Source organism: Mobula hypostoma, chromosome 6 (assembly GCF_963921235.1).
Source record: "Mobula hypostoma chromosome 6, sMobHyp1.1, whole genome shotgun sequence".
NCBI lineage: Eukaryota > Metazoa > Chordata > Chondrichthyes > Myliobatiformes > Myliobatidae > Mobula > Mobula hypostoma.
Window position 1 is genome coordinate 170,593,479 of NC_086102.1, and position 22,641 is coordinate 170,616,119.

A 22,641-nucleotide genomic window follows, 5' to 3' on the forward strand; every position below is an offset into this window, starting at 1 on the left:
TTACTTCATGGCTCTGAAAGACACAGGAAATGTATTTTGACTGCTTGAAGCATGGCTAAAAGAGGGGCAGGAAAGTTTACATTCCTGGTGACAGGGTTTTCAGATGTAAAAAAAGTGGGAGGGAACAAAGGAGGGGAGTGGTGATATTGTTGAAAGGAACAATTACAGCTGTGAGAAGGGATGATATGTTTGAAGGATCATTGATTGAGCTTGTATGGGTTGGATAAAGAACAAAAAGGGTCTTTCATACCATTGGGAATGTTCAATAGACCTTCAAACAATTAGAGGGTGTCAGAGGATCAAATCAGTGAGCACAAAAACACTTGATCAGTAATAGAGAGGAATTTCATTTACTCTAATATTAACTGGGATACGGTGAGTGGTCAAAGTAAAGAAGGCTCAGAATTCCTAATTATGGAGGAATTTTTTTTCAGCCTGATAAGAGGGAGGAATTTTGGATTTAGTTTTTTGAAAGTGAAGCTAAACAGGTGGAAGGGGTATCAAGGGAAAGCATTTTTTGTAATAATAATTTTGTTAGATTCAACATAGTCATGAAAAAGATAAATTAGAAACAAATGTTCAATCTAGACTGAATGTGAGGCCAATTTTACTGAAATGAGGAGTGACATTGCAGAAAAGTATATAAAACAGCTAATGTAAGATAAATCTGTCTCGGAGCAAGGAGAGACATGGGAAAGAGTTTCAGGTAGTGACTGAGACTGTCAACTTACAGCTGACAAGGTGCATGGAAGGTAAGACAAGGTAAAACAAAATTGTTTGTGTGCCACTGAGAACTTGATGAAACAAAGCCTGGAAATGTTTAACAAAATCTACAGGAGTGAAATGAAAAGGAAAATTATGAAAGCACTATGGAAAAATATTGCCAAGTATAATCATAGAAAATTCATAATGTAAGGAAGCATTATGGCTTATTACAAAACAGAAAGCTAACCTGAGTTAAAGAATGCAGTTAAGGTTCTGATGAACTTATTGCCTAAAAGTGGTGTTTCACGGGGGTCAGTTTTGGGACCGACTCTTTTTGCATTATATGTCAATGATTTAGATGATGGAATTGTATGGCCTTGTTGCAAAGTTTGCAGATGATACACAGATGGGTGGAGAGGCAGGTAGTTTTGAGGAAATAGAGGCTACAGAAGAACTTGGACAGATTAGAAGAATGGGCAAAGACGTGGCAGATGGAATACAGTGTCACAAAGTGTATGATCTTGCACTTTGGAAGAAATTAAAGGGTTTACTTTTCTAAATGGAGAGAAAATACAAAAATCTGAGGTGCAAATGGATTTGGGAGTCCTTGTGCAGGATTCCCTGAAGGTTAATTTGCAGATTGGGTCTATGGTGAGGAAGGCAAGTGTGATGTTAGCATTCATTTCTAGAGGACTGGAATTTAAAAGCAAGAAAGTAATGTTGAGACTTTATAAAGCACTGGTGAGGCCTCACGAGGAGTATTGTGAGCAGTTTTCTGCCCCTTATCTTAGAAAGGATGTGCTGAAACTGGAAAAGGTTTAAAGAAGGTTCACAAAAATGATTCCAGGATTGAATGGCTTGTCATATGAAGACTGATGCCTCTGGGCCTGTATTCACTGGAACGCAGAAGAATGAGGGGTGACCTCATTGAAACCTATCAAATGGTGAAAGGCCTTGACAGAGTGGATGTGGAGAGGTTGGCGGGAGAGTCTCGGACCAGGTGACACAGCCTCAGAATTGAGGGGTGTCCTTTTAGAAAGGAGATGAGGGGGAATTTCTCTTGCCAGAGAGTAGTGAATCTGTGGAACTTGCTGTCACACGCAGCTGTGGAGGCCATTTTTTTGTGCATATTTAAGGCAGAGGTTGATAGATTCTTGATTGGTCAGGGTATGAGGGGATACTGGGGAAGGCAGGAGACTGGGGTTGAGAGGAGAAATGGATCAGTCGTGATGAAATGCGGAGCAGACTCAATGGGCCAAGTGGCTGAACTCTGCTCCTAGTCTTGTAGTGTTATTCCCAGAAGAAGGGGATTTTGTTAATATTGTCATTGAAGTGTGAAATATTTGATAAATATAAAAAAGGGAAATTTTCCAAAACATTTTGAAAATGGCTAACATGCAGACAGATGAAAGCCTATTAAAAGGAGAAAATTACAAAGGCTCCAACAACAATTTTTCTATCCTCATTGGTTCCTGGAGTGGTGCAGAGGATAGTACAAATCCTAATGTTGTACTATTCTTTAATGTTGTACTATTCTTTAATGTTGTACTATTCTTTAATGTTGTACTATTCTTTAATGTTGTACTATTCTTTAATAAAGGCATCCATGAGTCTTGCAAGACCATGGATCTGCATCTGGAAAGTCTTCACTCTCCAGGGCGCAGGCCTGGGCAAGGTTGTATGGAAGACCAGCAGCTGCCCATGCTGCAAGTCTCCCCTCTCCACGACACTGATGTTGTCCAAGGGAAGGGCATTAGGACCCATACAGCTTAGCACCAGTGTCATCGCAGAGCAATGTGTGATTAAGTGCCTTGCTCAAGGACACAACACGTTCCCTCGGCTGGGGCTCCAACTCACGACCTTCAGGTAGCTAGTCCAATGCCTTAACCACTTGGTCACGTCCCCACACCTCCTTTAATAAGCAAGGGTTAATTTAAGTAATTAAAGGCCTGTAGTTAACTTTGGTGCTATCAAAGTAAATGTATCAATTCTGAAGGATAGTAAAAACTTTCATGTAGAAATTCTTGGATCATTTCATAGATGTTCAGTTGCTGCCTGTTGAGTATTCCAAGCATTTTCTATTATATTTCAGATATACAACTTCTGCAGTTTTCTGATGTTTAAATAAGTTAGTGTCAGACTAATGACTGAATTTTTTAAAGGAGATGATGAGGATGGTGGATGAGAGGGGTGTTTTTGATGTGGTCTGACTGGATTTTTTGCAAGGCCTTTGATAAAGTGCCTCATGACGGTCAGTACTCCAGGTTGGCAACCCCTGGCTTAGAGGATACAAGCTAAAATGTGGACAAGTGGAACAAGCTCAGGTAGGAATCCTGGTCAGCCTGGACCAGTTGGGTTGAAGGGCCCATTTTGGTGTTGTGTGACTCTGTGGCCAACCAGCATATTTCTCTGGAAGTGAGAAGACGCTGACACACCAGAGGAAAACTTGGGGTCACAGGGGGAACATTGCAGCCTCCACACTGACAGCACCGGATGTCAGCCTTGAATGTGTGGCACTGGAATGAGGCAGCAGCACTACCCGCTGCTCCATTTGGGGTACAAGGCAAAGACAAACGTATGCAAGATACTGAGGTGTGAGGTAACAAAGGGATTCTGAAATGTACTCCATATCTCCATGAATGTAGCAAGGCCAATCACTAATGTGGGTGAAATGCATTGCGGTGCGTTTCTAGATTAGTAGGCAGACTCTACTCAAACTGGAGTGAACATAGCAATTAGTTCTGCTCGCAATATGGCAGGAAAGATGCGATTACCATGAAAAAGGTGCAAAGAAAATATGGACTGGAAATTGTTATTGCAGATCAAGACTGGATAAGCTGGAGATGTTTTATCTGGAATAACACAGGCGGAGGTGAGACTTGATTACATCAAATAAGATGTATGCATGCACGACCCGCAGACCTGGCGAGTAAAAAGCTGGGTAGTGCATTTGAAACAGCGGGCTGAATGGCCTCTTGCGATGTAACGATTCTACATTCACTTCTGTTAGATGTGATATTTTCCCGTGCACCTCGTGTTTTGATCTTCTCAATTAGTTGAATGTTGCGTCGTTTTTCGCGTGCTGGTGGCTGGTGTACTCTCCCGCTGTCCCTTGCTGTTCGGCTGGTGCTTTGGTGTTTCCTATTGTTTGAGATATCGAGGTTTGATGTCCCCTTCTCTCAGCAGTGCTCTGTTCTGATATCCCCCTTAGACCCTGTGGCTCTGCGTTCCAGTGCAGAAACCTCGTCTTCAGTTTGCCAGACGGTCTGTTTCCTTTGATAGGAAAATACTGTCAAATTCATGTAATTTTTTTTTCCGCTGGAAGTCCGCTGCCTTCCGCAGAAAGAGGACTTGTATTACCTTATAAGGCTGACAGTAGCAAAAACTCGAAGGCGGCCAGAAATATTGTGGGTGCAATAGATCACGGTACTCTGATTCCTTTCTGCATCCCAATTGGACTCCAAGAACACGTTGGGTTAGTTGATCGCGTGTAACTCCTCAGTAAAGCGCAAAGTGTGGACGCTCTCCGCTGGAACCAGCGGTTCTCTCAGTAAGTAAAAACTCCTTACCCATTTAACCAGCTATAGCTCATGGACGGTGGCTCAGTAATAAACTATTTTAATATTAACAAGTTTGAGTTTGCTTTTTCAAACCAAAGAGACTAGGTATCTCTTTTTCTTAAGAAAACATTGTTTGCGCTCCGCGTTTATTCGAACTCGTGTCAGGAATCGCAGGTGTGGACCTGAGAGTTGGACTGTGCGTGTTCTGATATCCTAGGCTTGAACTGTCAGCTTTAAACATTCAGTAAACTCGGCAGTTCGATACATTTTCCCCGATTCCAGCTGAAGATTTGTGGAGGTGAACACCGAATGGATCTGGTCGGAACATTGAGATTCCTGATTTGTGTAGAGTACCGCTGTCGGCAGCCCGAGGAGGGGAATTTTGTTTTCTCTCTTGCCCGTTTGTATCTGGCAGGTCCCGAACTGCTAACCTGTTGCTACCGCAACAAACGCGATCCTGCCGTATTCCACCCAAAGTTTTGACCGCAATCGCAAGAACAGTACCGTAGCAGGCAGTGGGTGAAAGTTAGTGTGGCTACTGAACATTGCGTTCTGCACCGCATAGCCCGTCACTTTAAGAATTTGTGTGTACAGGGGTATCGTGGTGATTAGCGACAGCCAAGGTCAGCCGCCGTCCACTCCCACTGAAATCTTACTGCGCTGGTCTCAAATCTCGGAGCTTTTCGAACCTGCTGGAGTTTCGCGGAGAGGCAGCTGACAGTCACCAAATTCCTGGTGCGTCCTTCGCTAAAGTACAGTGTGTTCAGAGAGGGTTACTGTGTAGCTGAAAGAAAGACCAAGTTTCCTACCAAGTGGCCCTTTCCAGGAAAGTGAGGTTAGCGTTTACTTAAAATGCGGTTTGATAACCGTGAATGTTTCAACAAAGCAGTCGAAACGATTCCATTCGTTTTGTTTATACTTCGCTGGCAGGGGTATAAAACTTCACAGGCTTTATTAAAAGCACATTTGTCAACACTTTGATGGATTCGGTGCTCGCTATGAGGGATTTGTCAGTAACTTATTCAGTGCATGGGGGGGGGGTACTAAAGCAGCGCGGACGAATGTAATAGTTTTGTTGGATTTTAACCTTTAATGATACTTGGTAACAATACAACCTCCCTCACCGTCGTTGTTCTAGTGTACTTGCCGCCAGCAAGCCAGAATGGGGTGAATGAAAGTCTCATGGAACGTATTAGTCATAGTCATACTTTATTAATCCCGGGGGGAATTGGTTTTCGTTACAGTTGCACCATAAATAATAGTAATAGAACCACAAATAGTTAAATAGTAATAGTATTCTGTTCCCCAAGACAATGAGAGGTTCAGGCGTGCAGAAGGGGCATTAATGTTTCGGAGGATTTTTTTAAAAAAAGTTTTCCCATTTTGTACTAGAGGTTAATGCCATCTCGGTACTTGCACTGAAATTAATAAAGAGACTTAGAAACATTTGAGTCTTCAGCAAAAGAACCTGTATAATCAAATACTGAAGAGATCTTGGATACTGTAAGCAATTGAAAAGCAGTTATGGTGACTGGATTTTTCTTTTCCGACTCGTAGTACTTTTTGAACTTTTCAACATATTTTCGCCTCTCGACTTGACTTCATTCTATTATTCCTTATCTGGGGAGACAGGTGAGGTGCAGTTCCCGGTCTCTCTCGCGCTGTCAATCAGCTTCCAAGAGGCGGTCCATAGAAACTGGCCGGTCCCTCCCACTGCGAGAGCGAATCCTCGCTTGGCCGCTTTCCCGATACAGTATCAGCGTTGCGATCTTGCGCCGGAGCTGTATCCTTCACCCACATGTTTCTGTAGTGCATGCTTGCAAAATCCTTACCTGGGATGTGTATCTGGATTCGGTTTACAGAGAAACGCCCTACTTCTGTGGCAGAACGCATTCTCTTTTGAATTACTATCAGGCAGCTCATTCTTACTGATGGCAAAGGAAGGGTATATTGTTTGTCTTGATGGGCAAATATGAGCAGATTGCTGTTGCAGAATTCTCAAATGTGAAGATGACAGATACAATTAAGAGGTTATGACGTTTAAGTTGTCGAAAGAGCTTGGTTTGGTGATTTTTTTTTTAGGGCGGGCTGCTTTAATTCAAAAACACGACGAAGTCTGCAGATGCTGAAAATTCAAAGCAACACACACAATGCAGGAGGAACTCAGCAGGCCAACTTCTTATGGATATTAAATTGGGGCTGGCGACCTTCATGCCTGAGAAGGAAGTGGAAGGACACCAGAATAGAGGTGGGAGGAGGGGAAGCTCTAACTCAAGCTTTTCATTTGCTCATTACCATATTTCAGCTCGGTGCAATATGTATGTAATTTGTATGTAATACCTCCAACATGTGGATTGGTCATGGATCTGATTTGTGTTCCAAGAAATTACCTGACGAAAATTAGCACAGTGATACAGTTGTCAGGTTTTCCTGGTCCATAAGGCTGAATATTTTAGGAAGTGATGAGGTCATGAACGACAAGCAGTTTTACTTGCAGGTGGACATCTAAGGGTGGACCTGGTTGAAACAGCCACCAAAGCTCTCTTTTTAGAGACACAAGCAGAGTAGGGAAGTCGATAACAATTTACACCTACTGTACTGGTGGACATAAATGCAGGGGAAAAGGGATGGAAGAGTTATAGGAGATCACCTGATCACCCTGACTGGAGTCAGACTGAGGCTCTCTTCAATTGCTTTTGCCTATTGTAGGGTTCCGTTCCAAAAATTCTTTGCTCAATATCAATGCTTTAGGAAGTCATTGTAAACTATAATGGGAAACCTGCCCAGTATTCTGGGCCCTACATAAAATTCTCACTTTTGGCAATGTTGTCTGATCATTGACCAGACTTGATAAACCATGTAATATGTGGACAAGACCTCTGCTATGGAGAAACCCATGACCTCACTCTAAAGTATTGGGAGGTTGGGCTGATTCTGTAGAGCAACTGGATGCTAATTTCCCACCGTCATCTTTGGATTCAACACATTGGGGAATTAGATTCAGGCAGATATTTCATAGAGGATTTACTAAGAACCTGTATATTTGTAGTGTATCTTGTGTTTCAAGACATCTGATAGGCTGCTGAAGAACTTTCCAGATACACTCACTACTTGCAGTGTAGCAAGTGACTGCAGACAAATTTTAGCCTGAAAAGTTAATACAATAGATGGTTGTGAAAGAAACTCAGCTGCAGAAGATATCCAACATTGGTTGAGGAAGAGGTGTTGAACAGGACAATGAGAGGACCTCTTTTTCTCCAGAGTAATGCCCCGCTGCAGTTTGTTTAGCAAAATGAGTGGGTAGTACTTTGGTTTAGTACCTGGCATAGCCATCCCCACAGTAGACTCAGTTTTTCCCATCTCTGGTGGTCTCCCATGCTGCTAATTGGCTATTTTTAAAACATTATTCCTGGCAGAAGGGAAATAGCAAGAAATTGTACAAGGAATGTGCTCGAGGGAATTGCTCCCAAATAACCACATCTTAATCACTGAAGCCACAGCGAAGCATCTATTTCATCACTAACCTTCATAGCTTCTCCAGTTGACCAGCTTCAGCCCCAGCAGGAAACTTCTATCCCTACAAATAAGGTCTGATGCCTGATTGATGGTCACAATATTTCCTCTGGCTGTGGAGCATACTGAATCATTGGTTCAAGATGCTGAAAGTATGTTCCATGCTGAACATGGTAGATTAAAAGCCAGGGCTAAAACATTACCATCATATACTGTACCACATTGCTGAGCAACCAAACAAAAATATCTCTGGAGTCTCCTTAGTCCCTTAAGCTATTTGTGACTGCCCCAGGGACGCTTCAATTAAAGCTTTCTCTTTGGAAGTAGTACGTGCAGGGATGTACTTGCCTGTTGCTACATGTTAACTACCTCCCTTTTAAAAACCACCGACATGCTCTAATCAATGATAAAGCCCCAACAGGTTTGTACAGTTCCCTTTGCCGAATAGGAAAACAACCAGCTATTAAAAAATAATGTAATCCTTCCAGCAAATTAACTCCATTTAGAGTGATGCAGTTCATACTTCCATGTTAAATGGAATAGAATTTAAGTGCGGGCAGGTAAGTTTCTTTGGGCAAAATTTTTGGGAAATCAGGCTGGAGAAATGACTGAGGTGACAATGGGGGAGTACTTTGTGATCAGTGACCATTGTTCTTCTAGTTTTAACTCTGTTATAGATTGGGACAGATCTAGTCCATGTGTTCTTCTTCTAAATATGGGCAAGGAAAGTGTTGGTTGTATTAGACAGGAACAGGCAAAAGTTGATTGAGAGTAGGTGAGAAAAGGACATTAGGTAAGTTGTGGCTTTTAAAAGTGGGATACAAATTCTGGGTCTGCATGTTCCTGTCAGATTGAAGGGAAAGGCTGGTAAAAGTAGGGAGTCCTGGCTGATGAGGGATATTGAGTCCCTGGCCAGGGAAAAGGAGGCATGGGTCAGGTACAGGTAGCTGAGAAAAACTGAATCCCTGGAGGAGTATAGGGAGTCAGGGATATCTAAGAAGGAGACAAGAAAGGAAGCAGGAAACAGCTTTGGCAGAGAAGATTAAGGAGAATTCAAAGAGATATTATGTATATCAATGGAAAAAAGAGTAAGTAGCGAGAGAATAGGGCCACTCAAAGACCCAAATGGACAGCTATGTGTGGAACAGCAGGAGGTGGGCAAGGTTCTCAATGAATATTTATACTGTTTTTCTGTGGAGAAGACCAGAGCTTTGAGACAGTTAATAAGGGTGTATTAAAGATCGTCTTCACTGCCATGGAGTAATGCTTGGCATCTTAAAATGTATGAAGGTAGGTAAATCTTCAGGATCTGATCAAGTATATCTCTGAGAACTGTGGAAAGCTGGAGAAAAAAAATTGCAACCCTGCCTGAAGTCTGCATCATTATTAGCCACAGTTGAAGTGCCAGAAGACTGGGGAGTGCTTAGTTTGTGTCTTCACTTAAGAAGGGCTTCAAAGAAAAGCCTGAGAACTATAGATTAGTAAACCTTACATCGGTGGTAGGTAGGTTACTAGAAGGGATTCTGAAGAGTAAGATATACATGCACTTAGATGGGTTAATTTTGGATAGTCAGCATGGAATTTGAGTAATCATGAGGGCAGGGTGGTAGACATAGACTATGTGGATTTCAATAAGGTCTTTGACAGTGTTTCACATAGTAGGCTGCTATAAAATACATGGCATCCAAGGAGAGCTTAGATAATTAGATACACATTGACTTAATGGTAGGAAGCAGAGTTTAATGGTGGAAAGTTGTTTTATCACACTGGAGGCCCATGGAAAATGATGATCTCCATAGATCAGTGCTAGGCCCGTTCCGACTTGTCACCTATATCAAAAATTTGGATGAGATGTACAAAACATGGTTAGCAAGATTGCAAATTACACTAAAATTGGTAACAATGATTATCATGAATTACGGTGGGACCTTGATCAGTGGAATAAATGAGCTGGGGCATCTGAAATGGAATTTACTCCTAAGCAGTGTAAGGTTCTGTTTCTTTTTTTACAAGACAAATTAGAGGGACGTGGGAGTACAAGTACAAAATTCTGAAAGTAGTGTCACAGGGAGAGAGGGTGATGAAGAATATGTTTGGCACACTGACCTTCTTCAGTCAGTGCACTAAGTATAGAAGTTGGAATGTTCTGTTCAGTTTTGGTCACCCTGTTACTGGATAGCTGCCAGTAAGTTGGAAAGAGTGCAGAAAATGTTTGAGGATGTTGCCAGAACTTGGAGGATTGAGTTATCGAGAGGTTAAGCAGCCCAGACCTTTATTCATTGGAGCCTAGGAGAATGAAGGATGATCTGTCTATAAAATCATGAAGTCTATTTTTCATAGTTGGAGAGTCGAGGACCAGAGATCATAAGTTCGAGATGGTTGAGGGAAGCACATTTACAACAAATAAAAGGCAGTTAGACAGATGCATGGCTTGGAAAAATTTGGAGAGAGATGTGGGACTAGCCTCGATGGACATTTTGGGCACCATGGACCAGTTAGGCCAAAGTGCTTCATACTGAATGTACTTTGACTCTGATTTCACACTGTCATAAGAGAAGAGCACTCATTAGTAACGATTATAATTAGAAATAAGTCTTACAAACTACATAGCATGTTGATCTTTAGGGTTGCTATTATTCCATTTAACCTCTAATGGGACTTGAGTTTCCATAACCAAAAATTGCATGAAGTTTGTTTCCGGATCCTTATAAGATGCTTGATACCTCTTCCTTCACTTTAAATGTTCAGTTATATAACTTAGTTTATAGAGTTTCCACAACATAAAGTAGGTTAAAAGGTTGGCACAACATCATGGACTGAAGGGCCTGTAGTGTGCTGTAATGTTCCATGAATTAGGAAGTCTGATGTTTTGCTCAACCTTAATCAATTCTCTTAGAAACAAAAGGCCGATTGTATTCCTCCCCTTCCTATAGGAAAGTAATAACTAAGGTAGCTGATTCAAAGACTTCTCATGATGTACCTAAGCCAAAGAACACTGGAGGTGTTAACTAGCAGTGTTTTACTGGTCAAAATCTGCCCCCACAGGCAAGTATTTTTCAAAGTCTGAGATTGGTTCTGTAATATTAATTCTTGATTATGCTGTTGATAATCACTGTGGGAGCTGATAGGAAAAGATGGTAGCAGCATGTGTTCTGGCCTGAAGAAGCTTTGAAAAATTCTAATATTCCCTTTGGGACCAGGAAGAATTCCAGGGGTCAAAAGGAAAGCCTATTGTGCTCTTTATTATGGTTGACTCTGGGGGGCGGGGGGGAGGGGGGTGCGGGGAAATGCTCTCTTCACCTTGGTCCAAGATCACTTGCTGCCCAGTCAGCCTCTTGCCAGTCCCATGGTATCCATTGGACATCAAGCAAGGGAATGATGTTGAAGGTTTATAATAGAATAGGCCTCTCATGAATAACCCTTGGGCTTTTCTAAGTCCACATGGCCTGAGTTAAAATCTGGACCTTGACACCATTGTTCTTTTAATCTTGTGTAATAAATAATGTGGAAGTATTACACTTTAATTTTGTGCGTTCTCTTGGAATGTTCGACATTTAACCTGGATGTTATTTGAATGTGACAGTAAAGATATTTGGATTGCACAGATAACATTTTTGGAGCACCTGTGTGGCCATTGATCTATGTGTTGGTATATGGTTGAGTGTGAATGTTGCCCAAAATAAAGATATAATTTCAGGTGCTTTAATTGTTAGAGGATTCTTCAGTTTAATTTCAAGCTACATTCAGATCAATGGTGTATAGATAGGAAAGTTTTGCTCTGGCTAGATATTGAGATAAGAAACATGAATATTAAAGATGCATTTTAAGTTCAAATAGCAGAATACATTTGGCGATTTAGGAATGTGACTGAAAAGATGGGATTTGTTACTAGACCCACAGTGAGAGCCTATTTCACTGACAATCATAAACATTTTCAAAAAATGTTTACTTGGAATAAAAGGAACAAGTAACTGGATAAATAACTGTTGACAATTTTTAATGTTGTAATGACTCTACTATGTGGAAAATGAATGCCTTACAAGTTTCCAGGACTTTCCAGTCAATAATTACCATTTGCTCACAGTCTACAGACATTAATAAACAAATCTTGTGTAAACATTGACAGTGTTGGTCATTTACAAAGTAATGCAAGGAAATGGGCAATTGTACTCTGCTTAATACACTTACTGATGTATTAGCAAAATAACAGCATTTATTTCATATACCAGTTCCTTATTTAGTTTATATTTAAATTTGGAAAGCACACAACAAATAAATCTGAAACTCGGTCATGAACATAGAAACGTTGTGATCACTGTTGTCAAATTATTTTGTGATCCTTTCCATTTACTAATCACAGATCGCCTACCTGTTAAATTTTTCAAAAGGTTCACTGTTAGTGATAAATATTTTTGAGCAACAGCAAATAAGATGCTGTTCTGTTGTAAATTTCAGTTAGCAATATTCTATTTGCATCTGAGGAAATTTTGTCTATGGCACATGTATAGACTGCAGCACCAATAGAGTCAGCATTCTAGGCAAAAATGCTATAAACTACAGAGCTAATGTTATATTAATTATTTGCAGGATATGCATGTCACTGGCAAGGACAATATACACTTCTAATTGCCCTTGGTAGGGAATTGCCGCCTTGAGCTGCAGTAAACTTCCTGATGAAGCTAATCCCACAGAACTATTGGGCTAGAGGGTTACAGGATACAGATGCAATGATGATGAATAAAGGATGTTAGCCTTCCAATCACAATAGTGTGAACTTGGAAGGCAATTTTCAATTGGCCGTATACCCAAACCCATGTACCTGCTGCCCTAATCAGTCTTGGTGGTAGATTTCTAAATGGACTTTGAACCCATGAATGCTACCTCATTACTTTTTTTTGCAGTACTTCAGAATCAGGTTTATACAAAAGTCTGTCAATTTTCCTTCTCTATTATCAAGCATCGCATTGTACTGTTGTTGCAAGGTTGCCATATTTTGCCAGTCCCCCCCTCACTGCGAAAGGGGACAACTCTTGTCACCTTTTGTTAAAGTGAGAGGGGGAGAGAGAGCCTGTGGCATGCTGAATTGTAGGCTGAATGATTAGATTGTGTTGTACTGCAGATCATAGTCTTTATCAGGGGCCGCGCTACCGCATGCATGGTGGGCGCTGATGCTTTTTTGTGGAGGTGGGGGAGGATCGTTGCTTTGCTGCTGATTGGGGGAAAATGGGGCTCTAACATCTTAACTGTCATTTCTTTGAGGTACTCTTCTGTTTTCATGGATGTCTGCAAAGTAGGAGAATTTCAGGATGTATATTGTTTACATTTCCCTGATAATAAATGGAACTAGTGATATTAAAACTGGTTCTGATTCTGATAGAGGTCACAGGTTTGGAAAGTGCAGACATAGCAATCGGGGCAGGTAACTATGGTGCACACCACAACCACTGTGTGCTACTGGTGGAAGAAATAAAGATTTGCTGTGTAGGTGGAATCAAATGGGTTGTGATTTCAAGCTTCTTAAATGTTGCACTCACACAGACAAGTGGAAAATGGTCCAAGTTGCTCCTGATTTGGCCTTTTAGACAGGGAAACCTGGAGGTGAGCCACTTGGTACAGAATATGGAACCTTTAATCTGCTCAGCTGTGGTATTATTTAGCTGATGTGGATAAATTTCTGTTGAGTGATATTAATTACCATTCCATCTCCTTCACTCCAGTCTCAGAATGCAAGTGGTGGGAGATTCAGGTTTGACGTTGTCTATGGTAGAACATCAGCAAGACATGGATTAGACTCATAACATTTGGAAATGGTCATTCTTTAAAACTTTTGCAGCACGATATAACTTTTTGTTTATCAATAATATTGCATAGGCTCGGGCAGGTCAAAGGCCTTTTTCTGGTCTCCACTTGGAGGGAATTGTATTGAATTAGCTGGTGATGACTGGGCCAGGATCTGCCCTGAGGAACTCATGCTTAGTCTTGCTGGAGTGTAAGTGATTGACTTCCAACGAAATAGATTTTGATTGCGATAGGATAGTAGTCAATGATGGACTCTTTTGGTTTTCAGCATTCCTTGATGCCCAATTGAATCAAATGTAACCTTGAGTTCAAGGGCAGCTCTTTTTCATCCTAGGCCTTCAGCCTCAAATGTCGACTGTTCGTTCACATCCGTAGATGCTGCCTGACCTGCTGAGCTCCTTGAACATATTGTGTGTATTACTCTAGATTTCCGGCATCTACAGTGCCTCTTGTGCCTTTTCAATCTCCCTGTGGAGCCCAACCCTTTTAAACACAACTATGTGTTTGGTCTGGACTAACTATGTATTCTGGGCTGGGGTGGGTCAGGGCATGCTGTGCTGTGCCATCCCAGCTCAGTCCTTTATCAAAGTCAGAATTATTTGTTTAGTATTGCTGCATAGGTCCTCTTCTAGATCAACACTTAGTACCTTCCACCTGTGTAATGTCCTGGTTAAAATTTCTTCTCTTATGCTGTAGATATTTCATTTTAGAATTTCTGTAAAAGCAGTGTGTTCTGTTGGTAGACTGTTTTGATTTTTTGGCTAAAAGATCAGGGGCTATGATATCCAACTTGGGCATGTTGTCAGCCAATCAGGATGTTCACCCTTGCACAAAGTGCTTTGTGAAGATGAATGGCTTCAAGGAGGAAGGGCCAATACTCCCGAGAGATGGGCCTCGAGCAACATTCAGAAGGTGGTGCGTGGTTTCATGCAGACCTTGGGTCCAGTGCATGAGTAAAACAACAACTTCAAGATGAGCTCTAACTTTACGTGCATATTTCTACTGGGTTAACTGAAATGGCCCTTTTTAATTTTTTTTTCCTTTTTCCTACTAACTGGTTGAATTACAGCTGAAATTTGTAAATGTACTTAATAATTTTATGTGGAGTACAATCTCTTATTTCTTGCCGACTGACAATTGTGTATGGGCAGTATTTACACAGCATTTGCTCAAATCGAGGTTTCTTTAATTAGAACATCATGACGTTCCTGACTGGTTGAACCCCAAATCATACCCTAGATGTGTATTGTTTATGCAAGGTGGCTTTCTCACTGTGGAGCCAAGCGGCCGTTAGTAGAGCTGGCTAAAGAGCCAAGTTAGCATACGAGCTCAGTTAGGGGGTTACACCTTGAGCAGATCAAAAGCACATTGGAAATTGTTATATCTACTCAATGATCCAGTCAGATTGGATGTGGTCTTTTTGGTAATGACAGTGAGGGAGATGCCAGCCCCTGAGATTAAAGGTTATGATGTCACTTCTGCTCTTGTCCCAGATCGCCTCTTGTACACCAAGATCTGAGCCTACAATAATAAACTTTGTGATGATGATCCTTTGAAAGATTGCTGTTGGGTTGTGGAGTGGGAGGATTACTCCACTTAGTCAGCTCCATCATTAGCAATAGCCTCCTTAGTACCCAGGACATCTTCAAGGAGCAAGGCCTCAAGAGGCAGCATCCATCATTAAGGACCCCATCATCCAGGTCATGCCTTGTTCTCATTGCTACCATCAGGAAGGAGGTACAGAAACCTGAAGCCACACACTCAGTGATTCAGGAACAGCTTCTTCCACTCCTTGAATGGACGTTGAAGCCATGAACACTACCTCATACTTTTTTAATTTCTATTTTTTGCATTCCTTATTTAACTATTAATATATATTTACTGTAATGCAGTTTTTCTACTATTATGTATTGCATTGTACTTCTGCTGCTGCAAGGTCAACAAATTTCACAACATTTGCCAGTGATATTGAACCTGATCCTGATTAACATTGTTTTCAGTAGTGGAAGTTTAAACCCAAATGGAGGTCAGAATTTTGAGCTCGAGCAAAGGTGCTGGTCCTTGCAGTCTGGATGTGCTGTTTTGCCTAATTCCTAAGAATGCTTGCACACACGCAAATACATTCACCACTGTGGCAATTGCCTGAATATATGGCAGATTTGTGGCATGCATCTGTTTCGATTTTAATCCCTAATTTGTAACAGGATGGCAGAATTGCTTCCAACACAATTTCAAGGCTGAATTTCATTTGCCTTTTATTTCTGATTTCCTCCAATCAGCTAAAGTCACAGGAAATGGCTGCTGTATTTAAGAATTTTAATATTAATTATACATTACAAATCAAAAATTCTTTTCAATCTTCTTTAAATATGTGTAAGTATATGGAGACTTTTGACAAATCCTTAATCACAGTAAAAAGAGGAAAGACATCAAATCGTTTTTCTAAAACATTTCTCAATCCAAGATTGATTCCGATTGTTGAACATGCATTTTAGTTAAGGAAATATTTGTCCTAGAGAAGCAGACTTGACTGACGTGAGTGTGAAGCGACCACACGCATGGTGAAAGATCAATTATCTTTAATGGGGTTTATAACTACAATGCTACGATGTGTGAATTTATGTTTCCATTTGAAGTGATGCAAGCAAAATAAGTCATTGTGCTGTTTGTATTTGATGTCATTATAACAAAGTGACATGCATCTGTTCCTCTGTTCTACCTCTCCAGCAACCAGAATCTAATGTCTCCTTAATCCTGATTGCTTATTATGCCAAGCATATTTAAATACACTTGATTTCACTGTTGTAAAAGACCACCTGAATTTATAATGTACCCCCTTTATTCTTTTATTTGAATTCTTGCTGGGAAGGAACAGCACTGTGGCCAAGCCTGGAAGAAAAATGACCCTTAGTGTTGCTAAATTTCATTGAAGTGTGTAATGTCTGTCTGCATTGTTTCTGCATCACTGTTCCCTTCAGAGACAAATTGCTGATAAATCACTCTGGTGACATCTAACCAACTAACTAGGGTGCTTCAATATTTATTGCAGATTCTTAATCACAGAATTTAGCATCAACATATGTTTGCAACTTTCTATAATGAGCTACAACAAAAAGCTACATTTGGTATGTGACTATTATGATCATTCCTCTCAAGATACTCAGGATAATTTTCTTACCTTCAGAGTGAGTTTAGTAATAATGAACACTTTAAATCAATTAGAATATTGCAATCTAGTGAGTTATTTTTGAAAACTGTCCTAGACAGTTTAGTATGCTATTAACAATTAGCCTAGTAGGTTAGAGAGAGGAAAAACTGGAGATGATGCCATGCCTATTATTAGTTCATAGTTAACCAGATTCAGATAATGCTCTAAATGGAGATCTTCATCACAATCCTGATAAACTTGAAATGAGCCAAATCGATCAGTTTTATTTTTGTAGTATTCATGATATTAATTCTGATCAAGTTGTGACACAACCCTGTGCATTATTGTTGAAATATTTTTCCTGGATGTGACGTTGATCACACGTTTGAATCTCTCCAATGTTTTTATTCAATATCTCTTGTTTTTGTGAAGGGCGTTGATTACATTTTTGGGTAAATGCCAGGTACTGAGAGTACTCAAAATCAAAAAGACTTGCAAATGCTGGAAATCGATATAACAGAAAATGCTGGAAATTCTCAGATGATCAATTGAAGGCTATGGGAAGACACAGTCAATGTTTCAGGCCACAGCTCTCTTCAGTGGATTGGTGGCCTTTCTGTACTTTGCCCTACTGGTCAGTGTCCATGTGAGCAGTCATCATAAGACTATTCTATTCTGAAATGGGCTTAACATAATTTACTCTTAATAATTTCTCCTTTTGCTCCTCCCATTTCCTCCAAACTAAAGGTGTAGCTATGGGCACCCGTATGGGTCCTAGCTATGCCTGCCTTTTTGTTGGGTTTGTGGAACAATCTATGTTCCGTGCCTATTCTGGTATCTGTCCCCCACTTTTCCTTCGCTACATCGACGACTGCATTGGCGCTGCTTCCTGCACGCATGCAGAACTCGTTGACTTTATTAACTTTGCCTCCAACTTTCACCCTGCCCTCAAGTTTACCTGGTCCATTTCCGACACCTCCCTCCCCTTTCTAGATCTTTCTGTCTCTGTCTCTGGAGACAGCTTATCCACTGATGTCTACTATAAGCCTACTGACTCTCACAGCTATCTGGACTATTCCTCTTCTCACCCTGTCTCTTGCAAAAACGCCATCCCCTTCTCGCAATTCCTCCGTCTCCGCCGCATCTGCTCTCAGGATGAGGCTTTTCATTCTAGGACGAGGGCGATGTCTTCATTTTTTAAAGAAAGGGGCTTCCCTTCCTCCACTATCAACTCTGCTCTTAAACGCATCTCCCCCATTTCACGTACATCTGCTCTCACTCCATCCTCCCACCACCCCACTAGGAATAGGGTTCCCCTGGTCCTCACCTACCACCCCACCAGCCTCCAGGTCCAACATATTATTCTCCGTAACTTCCGCCACCTCCAACGGGATCCCACCACTAAGCACATCTTTCCCTCCCCCCCCCTGCATTCTGCAGGGATCGCTCCCTACACAACTCCCTTGTCCATTCGTCCCCCCCATCCCTCCCCACTGATCTCCCTCCTGGCACTTATCCGTGTAAGCGGAACAAGTGCTACACATGCCCTTACACTTCCTCCCTTACCACCATTCAGGGCCCCAAACAGTCCTTCCAGGTGAGGCATCACTTCACCTGTGAGTCGACTGGGGTGATATACTGCGTCCGGTGCTCCTGATGTGGCCTTTTATATATTGGTGAGACCCGACGCAGACTGGGAGACCGCTTTGCTGAACATTTACGCTCTGTCTGCCAGAGAAAGCAGGATCTCCCAGTGGCCACACATTTTAATTCCACATCCCATTTCCATTCTGACATGTCTATCCATGGCCTCCTCTACTGTAAAGATGAAGCCACACTCAGGTTGGAGGAACAACACCTTATATTCCGTCTGGGTAGCCTCCAACCTGATGGCATGAACATTGACTTCTCTAACTTCCGCTAGGCCCCACCTCCCCCTCGTACCCCATCTGTTACTCATTTTTATGCACACATTCTTTCTCTCATTCTCCTTTTTCTCCCTCTGTCCCTCTGAATATACCTCTTGCCCATCCTCTGGGTCACCCCCCTTCCCGTCTTTCTTCCCGGACCTCCTGTCCCATGATCCTCTCGTATCCCCTTTTGCCTATCACCTGTCCAGCTCACGGCTCTATCCCTCCCCCTCCTGTCTTCTCCTATCATTTTGCATCTCCCCCTCCCCCTCCAGCTTTCAAATCCCTTACTCACTCTTCCTTCAGTTAGTCCTGACGAAGGGTCTCGGCCTGAAACGTCGACTGCGCCTCTTCCTATAGATGCTGCTTGGCCTGCTGCGTTCACCAGCAACTTTGATGTGTGTTGCTTGAATTTCCAGCATCTGCAGAATTCCTGTTAACATAATTTAAGTTTAGATATATCTTAACTCATTCACTTCCAACAAAAGTAGCTAGATAGCTGTAAGGATGGAAAACCATGGCTGTTCTAGTTTTCTTCATAATTTTCAGTGACGGGGTTACAAAAATGAGTCTCTGAAAATGCAAGGAATCGTTCAAAGTAAATTTATTATCAAGGTACATATGTCACTAAATATATCCCTGAGCTTCATTTTCCTCTGGGTATACTCGGCAAATCTATAGAATAGTAACAACATCAGGCTCAATGGAAGATTAACTGGAGTGCAGGTGATGACAAAATAATAATAATGAGAAGATAAAGAGTCCTTAAAGTGAGATCATTAGTTGTGAGAACATCTCAATCGATGGGCAAGTGAGTGTAGTTACCCCTCCTGTTCAGGAGCCTGAAACCAGTGGTACAGGTCCTGAGGCTCCTGTACTCTCTACCTGATGGGAGCCACAAGAAAAGTGCATGGCCTGGGTGGTGGGAATCTCTAATGATGCTGCTTTCCTATGTAGTGTTTCATGTGGATGTGCTCCAGTGGTTGGGAGGGCTTTTCCCATGATGTCCTGCACCAAATCCACTACCTTTTGTAGGACTTTTCTATACGAAGGCATTGGCATTTCCATACCAGACCATGATGCAGCCAGTCAGTACCCTCTCCACAACACATCTATAGAAGTTTGTCAAAGTTTTAGATGTCATACTGAATCTCCGCAGACTCCGAAGGAGGGAGAGGTGCTGCTGTGCTTTCTCCACAATTGCACTTGGATGTTGGGTCCAGGACAAGTCCTCCCAAATAGTAACATCCAGGAATTTAAAATTGCTAATGCTCACCACCTCTGATCCTCTGAGGACTGGCTCAAGGACCTCTGCTTTCTCTCTCCTGACATCTACAATCAGTCCTTTGGTCTTACTGACATTGAGTGAGAGGTTGTTGGTATGACTTCTGTATGCTTTTTTTTGTCACCACATCGGATTTGGCCTCAATGTGATGTCATCACCAAACTCGAACCTGACATTGGAACTGTGCTTAGCCGAAGTCGTAAGTGTAAAGTGAGTAGAGTAGGGGGTTAAGCACACAGCCTTGTGGTGCATCTGTTCTGATGGAAATTGTGGAGGGGGTGTTGTTGCCAATCCGATCTGACTGGGGTCAACAACTGAGGAAATCCAGGATCCAATCGCACAAGAAAATACTGAAGCCAAGTTCTTCAAGCTTATTGACTAGCTTTGAGGGGATGATGACTGAGCTGTAGTCAATGAAGAGCATTCTGATGTATGCATCCTTGCTCTTCAGGTGTTCCAGGGTTGAATGAAGATGACATCTGTAGACCTGTTGCTCTAGTAGGTAAATAGGAATAGATCAAATTTGTTCCTCAGGCCGGAACTGAAATGTTTCATCGCCAACCTGTCAAAACATTTCATCACTGTGGGTGTAAGTGCTACTAGGCAATGGTCATTGAGACGAAGCAGGCATATGTCCTTTGAGTCTTTCCTACCATTCAGAAAGATCATAGCTGATGCGGACTTGGCCACTGCTCCATTTCTCTGCCTGTTCCCCTTCACATCATATTTATAGTTTTTTGAAAAAAATATCTCAGACTTGGATATCTTCAATGACTGTCTCCACAGTTCTCCGGAGAATTCAAAAGATTCATTTTCTTCTAAGAGACAAAATTCCTGCTGATCACATTAAATTTGTGACCCCTATTCCAAAAATACAGGGGGTGGCCGGGTAGTGTAATAGCGAGTGTAAAGTGATGACAGTATCACTGAGCAAGCTCAGCTCTGCTGTTGTCAGTCAGAACTGTTTAATACACGGGGACCACGTGGGTTTCTTCCGGATGCTCCGGTTCTGCCCCCCCCCATTCCAAACACTGAGACTGAGTTAACCTTGGCCGTACTTGTGGGCTGCCCCAGAACATCACAAAATGTTGCAAATGTTGCATTTCACTTTCTCTTTCAATGTACATGCGACAAATAGCACAAATAAACCTTATCTCTATCTTTAATTTTTGAAAGGCTTAGTGTAATTTTTTAAAAAGAAAATGAATGCAAATGACAATATCATTGTGCTGAAATTCCACGCTGGCTAATTTGCATATCAGCAGAAGACTGAATTGGGCTTATTTTGTCGATTGAGTGCCTTTCAACTGGAATGAAGAAGAAGAAGAAGAAGAAGAAGAAGAAAACATGCTGCACAATATAGGCCCTTCGGTGCACAAAGCTGTACCGAGCATGTCCTTGCCTTAGAAATTACCTAGGGTTAACCATAGCCCTCTTATTTTTGTATGCTCCATGTACCTATCCAGAAGTCTCTTAAAAGACCCTATCATATCCCCCTCCACCACCATCGCCGGCAGCCCATTCCATGCGCTCACCGCTCTCTGCGTTTATATAAAAAAAACAACACTTACCCTGACACCTCTTTTCTACCTACTTCCAAGCACCTTAAAACTATGCCCTCTCGACTAGCCACTTCAGCCCTGGGAGAAAAAGCCTCTGACTATCCACATAATCAATGCCTCTCATCATCTTATACGCCTCTATCAGGTCACCTCTCATCCTCCGTCACTCCAAGGAAAAAAGGCCAAACAACTCAACCTATTCTCATAAGGCATGCTCCCCAATTCAGGCAACATCCTTGTAGATCTCCTCTGTACCCTTTCTATAGTTGCATAGAATATAGAATAGTATAGTACAGCACAGTACAGGCCCTTCGGCCCACAATGTTGTGCTGACCCTCAAACTCTGCCTCCCATATAACCCCCCATCTTAAATTCCTCCATATAGCTGTCTAGTAGTCTCTTAAACTTCACTAGTGTATCTGCCTCCACCACTGACTCAGGCAGTGCATTCCATGCACCAACCACTCTCTGAGTAAAAAACCTTCCTCTAATATCCCCCTTGAACTTCCCACCGCTTACCTTAAAGCCATGTCCTCTTGTATTGAGCAGTGGTGCCCTGGGGAAGAGGCGCTGGCTATCCACTCTATCTATTCCTCTATCATGTACACCTCTATCATGTCTCCTTTCATCCTCCTTCTCTCCAAAGTGTAAAGCCCTAGCTCCCTTAATCTCCGATCATAATGCATACTCTCTAAACCAGGCAGCATCCTGGTAAATCTCCTCTGTACCCTTTCCAATGCTTCCACATCCTTCCTATAGTGAGGCGACCAGAACTGGACACAGTACTCCAAGTGTGGCTGAACCAGAGTTTTATAGAGCTGCATCATTACATCGCGACTCTTAAACTCTATCCCTCGACTTATGAAAGCTAACACCCCATAAGCTTTCTTAACTACCCTATCCACCTGTGAGGCAACTTTCAGGGATATGTAGACTTGTACCCCCACATCCCTCTGCTCCTCCACACTACCAAGTATCCTGCCATTTACTTTGTACTCTGCCTTGGAGTTTGTCCTTCCAAAGTGTACCACCTCACACTTCTCCGGGTTGAATTCCATCTGCCACTTCTCAGCCCACTTCTGCATCCTATCAATGTCTCTCTGCAATCTTTGACAATCCTCTACACTATCTACAACACCACCAACCTTTGTGTCGTCTG

The 22,641-nt window shown here is 42.0% G+C and overlaps 1 protein-coding gene across 5 annotated transcripts in view; it reads left to right on the forward strand.

Annotated features, from left to right (window-relative positions):
• Positions 1-3,502: 3,502 nt before the first annotated feature.
• The window catches only part of LOC134348611 (myosin light chain kinase, smooth muscle-like), a 365,048-nt gene continuing 345,909 nt past the window's right edge, over positions 3,503-22,641 (forward strand). Inside the window, exon 1 of one of the 5 annotated variants that reach the window (XM_063052250.1) lies at positions 3,503-3,577. The gene's annotated coding sequence lies outside the window, so the exon portion shown is untranslated. Of the gene's footprint in view, positions 3,578-4,101; positions 4,256-4,961; positions 5,001-22,641 lie in introns of those variants that run through there. The other 4 variants (XM_063052252.1, XM_063052248.1, XM_063052253.1 and 1 more) reach the window with 4 other exon arrangements.